Below are 14,196 nucleotides of genomic sequence, written 5' to 3' on the forward strand. Positions count from 1 at the left end.
ATGTGGTTTTACAAAATTTATTTTATAATCATCTAGATTTATTTATATAAATTATGTGTTTTCTGGCCCCCTAGCCGATATCCAGGAAGACCTCCGAAAAAATATGTCTGACGTTGAGGAAGATTTTTCTGCCTAAAATTGCACAAATCCAAAAACGAAAAAAAATTATTACAATAGATGAATACATTTTTCTTACGAAATGTCGGTTCCCAAAGAAAAGTTGTTTTTGTGAAAAAAATTTACACTGAAAAGTGGTTTCAAAAATCGAAATTATTATCAAAAAACGTATACCTTCCATTGTGTTTTAGCTGACAAGTATAAGTAAAGACTCCTGTAAAAATTTTAAGTCGATAAGGCCAATGGTTTCGAAGGAATTTTCCACACAGCGTTTCGAGGTTAAAGCCCTTTACAGTTCTGGATACATATTACAATTATAGCATATTATATTATTTATAAGAAATTCTTACAAATTCGCTTATATTATATATCCAAAACTATTCGCCAGTTCAACTTAAAAATTGCCGAAAATATTTTTAAATATACATGCATCGAATATACCCATATTAATGCAAAAAAAGAAATCTAGTTTTTGAAATTCACAAGTGGATATAACCCCTAAAGAGGGTATTCTAGTCTGTAAGGATGGTTTTTAGTTTATTTTTGAAGTGTATAAAGAAGCATATAATATATAAAAAACTTTCTAAAAATTTCCGTTAAATCGGTGCAGTAGAACCTGATAAATTGTGGGTATCGTTTTGAAGAAGATTGTTACGCGAAAAGCGTGTTTCAAGTTTCCCGTAAAGCCGAACCGGTTTGTATGCTAAATCGGCAAATCCAACCGAAATAATTCGAAATTTGAAAAATCCTATTGTCGATATATTTTTGAATAGTTAAACTTAGAATATTAATTTTTTTATTTCTGGACTAGAATACCTTTTCAATTAAAATGTAGTTGTCTACTTCTACACATAGATTGGTTGAGACCGTTGCTATACGAGTACTCTGGTAAATAGTTGAGCGGCAAAATAAGAAACTCGAATTTGTTAACACGACCGTGACATTTGTACGTTGTAATTATATAGATTAGATCCCTGTGCAAATCCATAAACAAATTTACAAATCTAGGGTTATATCAGAGCCTCTTTAAAGAAAATCATTGCGACTATAGACATATCAGCAAATTATGTCCAGTTTCTTTTGCGCATATATGTAAATGTATTTATTAATTATCAAATCTGCATAGTAAATTGTTAACCAAGTTCGTTTATACATACATATGTACATACGTATGGAAGGGTTGAATAGTGTATATCGTTACCTAAAATGCAAAATAACGTATCATCAAAAAAAAGTTGAAAATCGTTGCCAGCTATAATAAGTAGTATATAAACATTTTATTACCAAAACTCAAATTTTGTTTCAATATGAGTGTATGTTAAGCAATAAATAGCCAAAATATGATTGTATGATAATCAATATATAACCATTTCATAACCAAAGCTCACATTTTATTTCAATTTTAGTGTGTTCTACAACCTTTTTCCTTCGCCTACAAACTTATGAAAAGTGATGTTACGTTATTTTGCATTTTAGGTGACGATTTACATACATATATAACGATATACATTTATATATATCCACATATCTTCATGTACTCAAACTTAAACAAAACTTCCATTTTCCACTTATGAAGAGCCGAATATAGTTTTATTTGAGTTTTCCCTTGTAAGGGAACTTCATTAGCTTATTTTAATTTTAATTTCAATTTTGAATTTAATTGTTAAATTTGGCCGCAAAACCGTTGAATATTTTCCATGTAGTTTTATTTTCGATAACAGCTGCATTTGAAACAGGGTTTTACGGTTTTACTTAGTGCTATAATTACAATAACAATGCATATGTTGCATAAAAGACAGGCGTGTGAACCAAAAGCAACAATTTTTTTAATAAACTAAAGTATAAGCAAACGAATGAGGTTCATCTTGCAAACTTGAAGTAAAAGTGCATTTATAAACATGGCACATTTTAACACAAAAAAAGACATCTCAAAACATACTCAACATTTAATTGTCTATTTAAATAAAGCTTTAATAAACTGATTGCAATGTCGTAATTAATAGCCATTATAGGTATTTAGTCGACCAAAACAAAAAAAAAATGTGAGGAATTGGTAAAATATGCAAATATAAAAAAGTTGTAATGCAATTGCTAACGGTTTCTTAATGTGTGTGTATGTATTATAAAAAGTCGATAAAAAGGCCAAAAGAAAGTGATGTTAGAATGCTAAACTTCAATGTGTCACAGCATTATTGTATATTTTCAAACAGTCAACATAAACAGTGGAAATCGAATGCTTTAAAATACTTACATACATAGATGTGGTAATGTAAAAACATAGCATACATATATACATACATACACGAAATACTTTAAATATGACATGTAAATATATCAAACAAATTGTATACCAGTATACTAATGTATGTAATTGCAATATATAACTAAAAAAGTACATTCATCTAACACACTCAATACATATTATATGATTCATAGAAGAAATGTGGTTTAAAAACTTTTCATTTTCATAATTTTGTTATAAATACTGCATAATATGTGCATATATACGAGTACTTTGTCACAAATGTATGCCAATATCATTGTATAAACCTACAAGTAACAAATCCTACCATTTTCACCCATACATACATATGTACACAGGCGAAAGCTTGTTGAATGTCAGAAATTACATTAAGAATGCAATAGAATGAGAGAAGACTCAGGGCAAAAGCCCAGGCAGTTCGTGTGTGAAAATAGGCCTCTTGGCGAACCTAAGACCCAAAAAATATTGCTAACGCGCCTATACTGCAACTTCTTTACTATTTTTAAGTCCTTTTATTTAAATCCCTTTGCCGAAAAATCAACTATTTCGATCAGGTGATCTCAGCTGTTGACGACCATATGATTCTTTTGTTACTTGTATGTTTCTACAATGACCAATATAAAATTATGTTGTTTGCATAAAAATAATCTGTCAAAAGTGTTTGAATGCAGAATGTCAAAATCAGCGGGTCTATTTTTAGATTGTAAATCACAAAAAGAATCAAATAATTTATGAGATGTTATGTTTTTGTAACTGTGTATATGATAAAAACAAAAAACAGTTCTTTTGATATTATGGATTAAACATCTTTTTCTTTGCAAAAGGAAATACACTCCGAAGTAACACAAGCTTCTATAATTGAGCCAAGATTTTCAAGCATTCCAGCCAGCATTCCAAAAGTTTTTTTTTGTGTTCTTGAAATCAGTCAGCTCTATTCTTCCTTTTTCGTTTAATAAAAAAACAAACGCCAAGATTTTCAAGCATTCCAGCCAGCATTCCAAAAATTGTTTTTTGTATTCTTGAGGTCAGTCACCTTTGTTCTTCCTTTTTCGTTTAATAAAAAAACAAACGCTTTTTAAATTTAAATTTATTTATTCTTTTTAAGAAATTACACCAGTGATGCTATCAGCTCAACAGTCACAATAGGTTGCTGTCCCTATTTAATATTGAACTCTATAACATTTTTTATAACGCGTTGGCCATCTAACATTTTAAGTTTGAGTTATCTATATTTCGACATTGAAAACGTCAAATACCATTCGGAAAGTGACAGATATTCAGTAAAAAGTCCAAAATTTACGAAATGGGTCGCTATTTACTAGGAAAAAGCCGTCTACAGGTCGCAGATTGGGCAGCAGATCGTTTGACCGAGGATGGTAAATTTTACCGAAAAATCATCTTTTCGGACGAGGCTCATTTCCACCTCGATGGTTACGTTAACAAGCAGAATTGTCGCATTTGGGGCACAGAAAACCCGCACGTAATCGTCGAGAAGCCAATGCACCCAGCACGAATCACTGTATGGTGCGGATTTTGGTCTGGTGGAATCATCGGCCCATTTTTCTTCGAAAATGAAGAAGGAACCGCAACCATCAATGGTCAGCTATATCGCGCAATGTTGACCGAATTTTTCTTCAAGCAAATTGAAGAGGAAGGCTTGGACAACATTTGGTTCCAGCAGGACGGCGCTACGTGCCATACAGCAAACGTTACACTCAATCTTTTCTGCCCTATCTTCGAAATTGAAAAATTTATATGGCCCACCCTATATAATTATTTACTAAAAAATCATTATGATCATTAAAAGTGTCAGATATAGTATATACTTATCAATAAAAATAATTTTTGGATCAACGTGACGAGCTAATCCAATTTAGCCATGTCCATCTGTCCGTCTGTATATATGCGAACTAGTTCTACAGTTTTTGAGATATTTGTCTGAAATTTTGCACTTGCTCTTTCTTTGACAAGAAACTGCTAATTTGTCGGAGGCACCAATATCGAGCCAAAATAGCATATAGCTTTCACATAAACTGCCCGCTCAATCAGTCCTCATATGGAAAACCTTTTTATTTGATAAGGTCCCTTTACGAAATTCGACAGAGATTATTCTACAAATCATCGCTACAATATTCGATGAAATTGTTTAGATTGGACTACTATAGCACTTTTTTTTTGCGGATAAAGGGGGGAAATGCCTTCCGCATCATCAGTGTTGTCGTCACAGTAACGGTATGTACCACTTGCAGGTCACTAAAAGGATATTAGGAGCTTTCTCTTTACTTGGCTCGGTCCTTCCATGTTGGTCATTAGTCTGCTCAGTTGGGAGATGATCTTCGCTGCCTTTGCTGGGGCGTGCTGGACTTGTACCCAGAAGGTTAGTCTGGGGTACAGACTAGGTAGTTTACTGTTTTTTGTGTCTTAAAAATATCCGTTATCGTTTCCATACTTATTTCTACGGATATGTGCTTTTTTGCAGTAGTAGCTCCGTTTTTTTTCGTAACGAGCTGGAGATTGTATGAGTCGAGCCATGCTTGCGTCCGTATCATAACCTCTTTAAGATTTTTTCGCGCTTCTTCTGTGTCTTTTGCTGTAAACCTTGGTGTAATGTCGTCCGTGTAGCCAATTGAGCACGATTCGTCTAGCATTTCAAGTTTTAATTTAGCGTCGTTGCGAATGTTCCACAAGTCTGAGCCCAGAATGGGTCCTTGTGCTGCTCCTGACGTGTCCGCTTATCTGTCTATCGTGACCCCTCTCTTCGTACAGCAGTTTTCTGTTGTTAAGGTAACATCACCTCTGAGGTAGTTGCGGATTTTAAACCTTTTTTTCGAGAGTGTCGATCTTATCTACCCATCTGGGGCTGTTGAAGGCGTTTCGGACATCTAAAGCCGCCAACAAAACTATTCTTTTGTGTTTATGCCATCTAAGCTGCGCGGCTTCTACACTTTCAATTACGCATTTTATAGCTCCTAGAGTTGATCTTCCGGGCCTGAAGCCGTATTGTCTAAGGGACAGTCTTTCAGCTTCGTTGCTAGCCGCTGCGAGACTGGGTTTAAGTAGACTTTCGTAGAGCTTTCCCGCTGTATCAAGCATGCATAGTGGACGGTATGCTGATGCCAAGTTGGGATTTCCTTTTCCTTTACTGATTAGCACCAGCTGTTGGTTTTTCCAGGGTTCAGGAAATATTTCGGCGTCGTGGCAGGCGTTGACCTATATATACTATAGCATATACATAGCTGTCATACAAGCTGACCCAACGAACTCAAGTTTTTGTATGCAAAACTTTTTTATTTCGCGAAATTTGGTAGAGCTACAATCGGGGAAATGAAAAATTCCCGATAATGTCTTGACAGGCTGTAGTTATTTCTGTACTCCTTTAATATTACAAAAAATGCACATGTGAAGGGTATTATAGCTTCGGTGCCGCCGTTTTTCTTGTTTCTTACTGTTGTTGCACTAATTTACGAATGGTTTATTTACATAAAGACATATTTACGCAGTATATATGCACATAAGCAGGCGTTCATACGTAGTAACAAAGTAAAACAACAACAAACAAATAAATTAAAATAAAAAATAATAATCGAAACATGAAAACATTGAAACAAATCAAGAAGTCGGGGAGCTGACCACTTAATATCGAGCTGCAATTAAGTAGAAAAAAAACATATTTATATAAATGTCTTAATACATGCATATACACACAGTATTTACAGGCGTGGTTGTCAATGCTGAAACATATACTTACATATATATGTATATGTAAATAAGTAAATGTGGCAAATACATACATATGTACATGTGCATGGAAGCTGATTTGCCAAATACATACATACATGTATGCATGTAAATACGCATACAAATATGCATACTCATACATAACATACATATGTATATGTATAAGTTTATATGCCACAGGTGTATTTTTACTAACGATAATGCCGGGATTAAAAATAATTTTAAATTCATTTTACTTGCGCCTACATATTTATATTTGTATATACATATGCATATTCGTGTGTATGCATGTGTAGGACTCATATGCTTGACATAAACAGCAACGTATGCATATTTATAATTAACAAAACCAACATACTTAGTAAAATAATGAAATGATTTTTGTGTATTATATTGTATGTATGTACGTTTGTTTTCTAAAATGCTGTTATAAGGTAGAGATATTTATTTTTTCTTAAAAAAACAGACATGCAACGTACATACATATGTATGTATGAATATGTATGTATGTACTCACTTCTGCAAATTATGTTAAGGTAGCAAACACATTTTTAGGCATTTATGCATTTTCAAACACATACATACATATATACAAACAAAAAAGTAACAGGCCACATACATACATACATTCATTCATCTCTATGCATATGATGTGTGAATTGTGTGCTTGAACGAAAACGAAATATGGGAATCCAGTAACTTTGGTGATCTTTTAAGCGTCGAAACACGACTAATCTTAAAATAAAATAAAGCAACAATACTTCTTTATAAATGTAATTTGTAACGAATAAGTAATCAACACCACCACAACAACTATGTAATGTTAAAGATAAAAAATATAAAAAAATAAATAATCTGAAATAAATCTTTAATTCCGTTGTCTTACTTCTTCTACTTCATCTTTACTGGCATAGAAACCGATTACGCGGTTATAGCCGAATTAAAAACAGCCTGGAGATTCCAAGCGTCCTTCTCCACCTGGTCTTTCCAACGGACTGGAGGTCTTCCTCTTTCCCTGCTTACCCCGGCGGTTACTTTCAGAGCTGGTTAATGTCGTCGTAAACATATCTCATACAACTCATTCTTCCATCGAATGCGATACTACCCGTGGCCAACGCGCGAAGCGCCATAAATCTTCCGCAGAACCTTTCTCTCGCAAACTCGTAACATCGACTCAAGCCACCGCCGCTTTGTAATTGCTATTCGAACTTCTTTATGGTCGGGCAATGGAATGTCTGCTCCATCGATTTGGGTAAATAGGAAGAGTTCTTCATTGGAATTTCACGCAAAAAACCATTGGTCGAAATATTTTTTTTTTTAGTTTGGTATGGCTGTCACCAACAGCTGTACCAACTGTCACATCAAAATAATCATTATTGTTTAGTATACGCTTTCTGAAGTACATAAAAGGCATTCGGCGATATTTACGTTGAGTGAAATTATTCAACAAAGAAGTTCCATTAAATTTTGTGTGCGGAATCTAATTTCTGGTGCCGAAACGTTCGAAATGTTGGAAGAGACCTTCGGTGATAATTATTTGTCACGAGCAAGTGTTTTTGATTGGAACAAATTTTTCAAAGAGGGCCGAGAGTGGGTTGGCCGAGAACGCGTGGGCCCCGAACCACGTCTCGGACAGACATCAGCAACAACAGACCATCAATTCGTTAATAAAATAAAGGAATTGATGCTTGAGAATCGCCAATTAACAGTTAGAGACTTTACTAACATCATCGGAATATCGGAAGGATCATTGAAAACCATTTGAAGGATCATTTGATCCTAAGAAAAGTGAAAATACGTTTGATTCCAAAACCACTGAATTTTTTCGAAAACCAGCGTCGCGTCAACGTCTATGAAACAATACCTTCCGACTACCAAGATGTCATGAAACGTATTATTACTGGCGATGAGTCTAGGGTCTACGAGGTGTGTTCGAAAAGTATCGTGAATTTTGAATTTTCGCGGGTTACGTATATTCGAATTTCGAATTTTTTGTGGCGTTATGTTGGTACTCATGTCTCTCACTTATGCCGACAAGCTCGGCCATTTGAATGTTCATTTAATTGTTGACAGCTACCTATCAAAAAAATTGCACCACGATAACGCCTCTGCGTTGCCCATGAAAGGACGACGTTACGCTTCTCTTGACGAGATAAAGACGGCATCGAAGGAGGAGCTGAAGAAGATAAAAAAAAAATGATTTTTTGAAGTGCTTCGAAGATTGGAAAAACCGTTGGCACAAGTGTATAATATCTCATGGGAATTACTTTGAAGGGGACAAAATAGATATTCATGAATAAATACATAGTTTTTAAAAAACACAAAATTCCGGATACTTTTTGAACACACCTCGTATGCTTACGACCCCGAAACAGACGATCAATCGGCCGAGTATTAGTTAAGACCATAATCTAGGAACTGGACGAAAGAAAAGTAAAAAAGATATATTTCTGAAAAGATGTTTTTACAAAAAAATACCAATTTTCGTAAAAATTTCTCAATTTTTTTTTAAATTGTTGTAATTAAGCAAAAAGGAATCCTTCGTTCACGACCTTGTTAATTATAATTCGAAGACCTGTGGAAAATTTCATTAAGATCGGTTAAGTAGCTCGCTCCAGATTTATGGACGATCGGCTTTCAAAACGTGTTTACAGTTTTCAGTGACTATATAGTTGACCTCCACTTTCCACAGACTTTCAAATCAAATCACACGAGTAGCCAAAAACAACTAAGCACTGACCAGGCATGGTGGCCAGCTCGCAGCCAGCTTCTCCTAAGTCACCTCACGACTTCTAAATCAAATCACACGAGGAACAAGAGTCACCTAAGCACTGACCAGGCACGGTGCCTGCTTTTCTTTTATAGCGCCAGCTGCTACTAAGCTTCACGTGAGGTCACCTCATTACTTTTAAATATATAATGTAATGCAACTAAATCAGCATATATATTGTTCACAAAAATAATTAATGAAACCAAATCTTTTAAGACCGTTTTCTCAATGTCTTGTTAGCAGCCATTTGTCAGCTAAGTTTTGGTTAACTTAACGAAGACTTTTTTCAGTGTGGAAGTTGTAATACTACGGTGTAACTAGTAATTTGGAGTACGATAATTGAAAAACCTAAAGAAAAAACAACTTAAATTCTAATATATACATATGTATGAATGTATATATAAAGAAGTGTGCATATGTACATATGTAAATACAGTGGGTATCCAATAAAATAATTTGTGCATGCGTATAGTTGATATTCGGAAGACGCTTTTGAACGTTTGACGTTGCCATTAGATAGCCGAATTAATGTGAATGAGAGCAAAAAGACAAAAATGTCATTTAGCATGTGTGTTTGTAAGAGGGTTCTATGGTGTAATGGTTAGCACTCTGGACTTTGAATCCAGCGATCCGAGTTCAAATCTCGGTAGAACCTTGGCTATGCTCCATTTTTTTGGAACATGTACATATGTATTATTTAATTAATATATAATAATATGTGAACGAAATGTGCATACTATATAATATAATAATAAATATACAAATCCATCTATTCACCCGAGGCCAGAGGCAGTGGAACAAAATCTCTCAATTAAATTTGTGTTTACTTTGATTTTTATTTCAAAACTTTAAAAATATTATATATGTAAGTACAAGCGATATACATACTTAGTTTAATACTACAAAAAGTTCATTGCGTTCATGTATCAACATGTTTTTGCAGGAACATACGCTGAAAATAAATGAAATATTTTTTTTCGATTCAGCGTTATATTCGTTAAAGCAATTTTTACAAACGTTTCAGCGTAGTTCAATATAATTTCGGTTAAGTTATTGAGTGATTCAATTATTAGAAAAAATGTTTTGTTTTGAATAGTTTTTTGTATTTGTTGAAATGTTTTTATATGTCTGCCACAGGTTCAAACGATTGTATTTTTAGTTTGAGTAATAAAACGTTTATATGTAAGCGTATGCATATCTTAATGTTCGACTACTAATTCTCGAATTTGTTCAGCATTTGTTTTTACAAAAACTTTCCTCGCACATATTCATCGTGTATGTGGAATACAGTATTTATTTACATACATACGTATATTTACTACCAGTTTCTGTGAAATTCTCTATTATTTGACAGAACAGGCATCTCTGCTATTAGTGAGTTTTAAAATTAACAGATAATGTTAATGTAGAAATGGCAATGTTAAAGTAGCTGTAGTTCAAGTAGCACAATGTGTAACAAATTATAAACGGTTCTATGGTGTAATGGTTAGCACTCTGGACTTTGAATCCAGCGATCCGAGTTCAAATCTCGGTAGAACCTCAAACATGGAGATGTTATTTTTTTCCATCTGCAGTGAATTTTTTATTGAACACAAATTACTCTTTCTTAAATAAAATCGACAATTTGTGAATTATTTCTTATTGTGATGATTTGTTAAAACGTCGTGCTTGTATCGTGCCTACATATCATAACAATTTTAGTTATGAAAGAACATTTTAAATATTTCAATCTTTTTTATTTATGTTTTAATGTAAGGTTGTGTAAACATGTACATATATATTTTTTTTTTGAAAATTGTTGTATTATATTAGTGGGTTACATGATTTTAACGGCATCAAAAAAAAAACGATTTCTTTTTTTATTTTTATTTTATTTTATTTTATTAAAGCTTACATAATAAACAAATTATTATATAAACTAAAGTACGCAGCGCTAGCATCATAGGCTTTCGGCTGACTGGTGGGAAAAATTAGAAACTTGTTTAAATACAACGAAGGAGATCTGTATCCTTCAGATAACTGTAAATTTTAGATATGTTGCTAATAGTTGGGTTCATTAAAAGCTGAACAGGATCTTCATTGTTAAAGTTTTTAAGTCTGAGGCTGTCCAGAGCAGGACAAAAAACGAGTAGGTGTAGCACACTAACCGTTGACTCACAAAAGGGACATTGGCTGATGTGACTACCACCCAGAAGGTGCGCATTGGTAATGATAGTGTGTCCAATGCGGAGTCTGACGTACGGAGTGATGAGATTGACTGGCAGAGAGGTCGGAAAGTTAGGTTTCGTGCGATTTGGGTTAATTCTTGAGTAATGGTGATTGTAAATTACCCAATCAACAGCTAAATTGGTGCTTCTCAGTTGAGCGATGAGCCGGTAGATATCTCCCTTAACGAAAAATGGTGAGGTTATAATGGGAGAGACACATTTCCTTGGCAATTGAGTCCGCAAGCATGTTTCCAATTATACCCGAGTGGCTGGGAACCCACATAATTCTGAGTTTATGTGGAAGTAATTGGAGTTATTGCAGTTTTTTAAAGCTTGAAAGCAGGATAAACTGTCAGTACAGATAATATATTTTCCTTTGTTTAGCTTTGAGTATTGAACAGCTTTAAGAATTGCGGTAGCTTCAGCTGTAAATATTGAACAGAAAGAAAATAGCAGGCCATACGAAATAGGGTTTTCATCTTCACTAACTGCAGCGAAGGAGGTGTGAGTTCCTTTTGATCCGTCTGTGAATAGAAGTTTCCAACCAGCTGATTTGAGAGGAGCTGTTACTTTCAGGAAGTGGGCTTTATAAACATTGCTAGAAGTATGAATACTTAGAGTCTAATATTAAGCCTAGGAACTTAAAACTATCTGTACAGATTAAATTTATATTATTAACAGTAAGTGTGGGTGTATTACAATGATGTTTCTTACAAATATGTAATAACTTAGATTTAGAGGAAGAAATTGACGTGCCCGAAGAACCGGACCAATGGAATAAGAGGGATAAGATTTTAGAGAAGGAAGACATAACAACGGACAAATCGGAGGCATTAGAAAATAATACTAAATCATCAGCATAGATTTGGTGACTGATATTAAGGAAGTCAGATAAAATTGTACTGATTTCATCAAATGCGATAATAAAAAGTATGACTGAAAGGGGGGAACCTTGGGGTGTTCCATTATCAAGAGGTAGTATAGAGGATCGGACATTAGAAACAAGTACACTAATTTTACGTTTAGAGAGAAAAGATTTAACAAAGTTATATATATGTGAGCCGACTTTCCATTTTCTAAGCTGCCTTAATACCACGTGTCGTAATATAGGCCGATAACTATTGACTTCGCAGTGAGGCTTACCAGGTTTTAAAATGGGAATGACAGCACTGGTCTTCCAAAGCAGAGGATAGTTGCCTGTCCGAAGGATGTTATTATAAAGATTAATTAGACGGGATAGCAGGAAGGGTGGGAGGTGTTTAATGATAGGGTAGGATATTTTATCAATCCCAAGGGTTTTGCCTTTAACTACAGAGAGTGCAGAGTGGAGTTCAAGAATGGAGAAGAAGACAAGTTCGAGGGAGGCAGGTAAGGGGAGGAAAGAACGGACAGTTTGCTGGAAGAAAATTCAGGAGAAAAACTGGAATCCGAGGAAATGTTGGAAAAGTGAAGCGCGAATTCTAAGGCTATATCTTGCGGATATAGTAGATTGCCACGAGGAGGATTGAGGAGAGAAATCGGAGAAAAGGAGGTTAAACCAGACAGTCTCCTTATGTCAGCCCAGAACTTTTTTGGGTTAGAAGAGGAATTGATTTCGCTAGTGAACTTTTGAATAGGTGTTATGAGCAAGAGGAGAGATGGCAAAAGATGCCAGGGGAGATAAGGTGAGTGAGGAGGGCGATGAGATGTGAGAAAGTGGAGAGAAAGATGGGGAGGGGGAAGAATTCAAGGGAGGGGGGGATAGAAGAGGGGAGATCTTTGAAGATTCTGGAAGTTCTATGTGATGCAATGGATTCTTGGTGGAGGATGAATCGTTGTTAGCTTTTGTTGTTGTTGCGTTATTATTGAGGTTAGAATTTTTTGATATTGAAGTATTATCTTTGTTATTAGGATTTTTTGAGTTTATATGTTAGTTTGCATTTTTGCCACGTTGGCGAAGGAGAAGGGGGATGGGGTGGAAGGAAGTTGATTTTTATACATGGTAATGGCGTCCCGCATGGTGCATTTGTGTATAGTTTTAATCTTTAATATTTCTTTCGATTGAATGAATTTAGGGCAAGCATTTGAGGACGAGGGGTATTCACCTGAGCAGTTAGCGCAGTAAACTCTGGTGCAATCAGAAGGTGGAGAGTGGTTAGGAGGAAGGTTGCAAATGACACAGGAAGGAGATTTTTCGCAGTGTTTAGCGGTGTATCCTAATAGCTGACAAGTTTTGCAGCGCATAGGATTAGGGTAGTAAGGACGGACATCTAGGGTTCTCCAGGCTACTTCAATTCTGTTAGGAAGTGTATATTTATTGAAAGTTAATAATACGGCACCAGTAGGTACACGAACGCCTTTAACCATTTTGTTAAACTTATGGACTGCAGTGACACCTTGTTCCTTGAGACCTTCAATTATTTCATCGTCGCTAAGTTGGCAAATAAAGGGGGCATAAATTGTGCCCTTGACTGAGTTAAGGGTGCTGTGAAGAGCGACTTCAACAGCACCTGCACCGGGTAGATTCTTAGTGAAAAGGAATTTATCAGCAATTTTTTGATTTTTTACAAGGAGGAGTAGGCTGCCATCGCGAAGTGACGAGATGTTGTTAATATCTTTACTGATAGCTTGAATACCTTTATAAATCGCGAAGCAGGAGATGGATGTAATAGGTTTACTGGCATCCCGCGACTTAATGACGAGGTATTTGGGGTCATCCTTCTTTGTTATGGGGAGTTCCGGAAATAGGTCCAACGTTGTTTGTTCAGGTTTTTTTCTTTTAGTCTTCTGGGCTGAGGATAATAGGCCAAACCTATTATCACCCAGATTGTTGGCCCCGGGGGCATTGTGAAAATATTACTTCTTATGTATGCAAAAATGTATGAATGTAGCGCAAGTTAACAATAAGAAATAAACACAACGAGAAATTAATAGTAAAAAAGTTTTTTGTGCACAACTGTAAAGTAGCGTTATAACACAGACACCGCTAGAATGCAGATGCTCAACAACAACACTAGCGAGAGAAAAAAAGATGCGACCGTACGGTTGGACAGCACGGTTTCGACTGACGATTTCTTTTATTGTCATATTTTGTTCTATAACATTTCCAGAATATTGTTTGT

General features: G+C 35.1%; 1 long non-coding RNA gene and 2 other non-coding genes across 3 annotated transcripts; 2 read left to right on the forward strand and 1 right to left on the reverse strand.

Annotated features, from left to right (window-relative positions):
• Positions 1-3,140: 3,140 nt before the first annotated feature.
• Positions 3,141-4,185, reverse strand: LOC125777476 (uncharacterized). Its single transcript, XR_007422325.1, has 2 exons — positions 3,414-4,185; positions 3,141-3,309 (listed from the first exon to the last, which is right to left on the reverse strand). It is a non-coding gene; the product is annotated as an uncharacterized LOC125777476 (long non-coding RNA).
• Positions 4,186-9,471: 5,286 nt separating this feature from the next.
• Positions 9,472-9,543, forward strand: Trnaq-uug (transfer RNA glutamine (anticodon UUG)). Its single transcript has one exon. It is a non-coding gene; the product is annotated as a tRNA-Gln (tRNA).
• An 813-nt stretch (positions 9,544-10,356) lies between these two features.
• Trnaq-uug (transfer RNA glutamine (anticodon UUG)) lies at positions 10,357-10,428 on the forward strand. Its single transcript has one exon. It is a non-coding gene; the product is annotated as a tRNA-Gln (tRNA).
• The last annotated feature ends 3,768 nt before the right edge of the window (positions 10,429-14,196 follow it).

This window comes from Bactrocera dorsalis, chromosome 3 (assembly GCF_023373825.1).
Source record: "Bactrocera dorsalis isolate Fly_Bdor chromosome 3, ASM2337382v1, whole genome shotgun sequence".
NCBI lineage: Eukaryota > Metazoa > Arthropoda > Insecta > Diptera > Tephritidae > Bactrocera > Bactrocera dorsalis.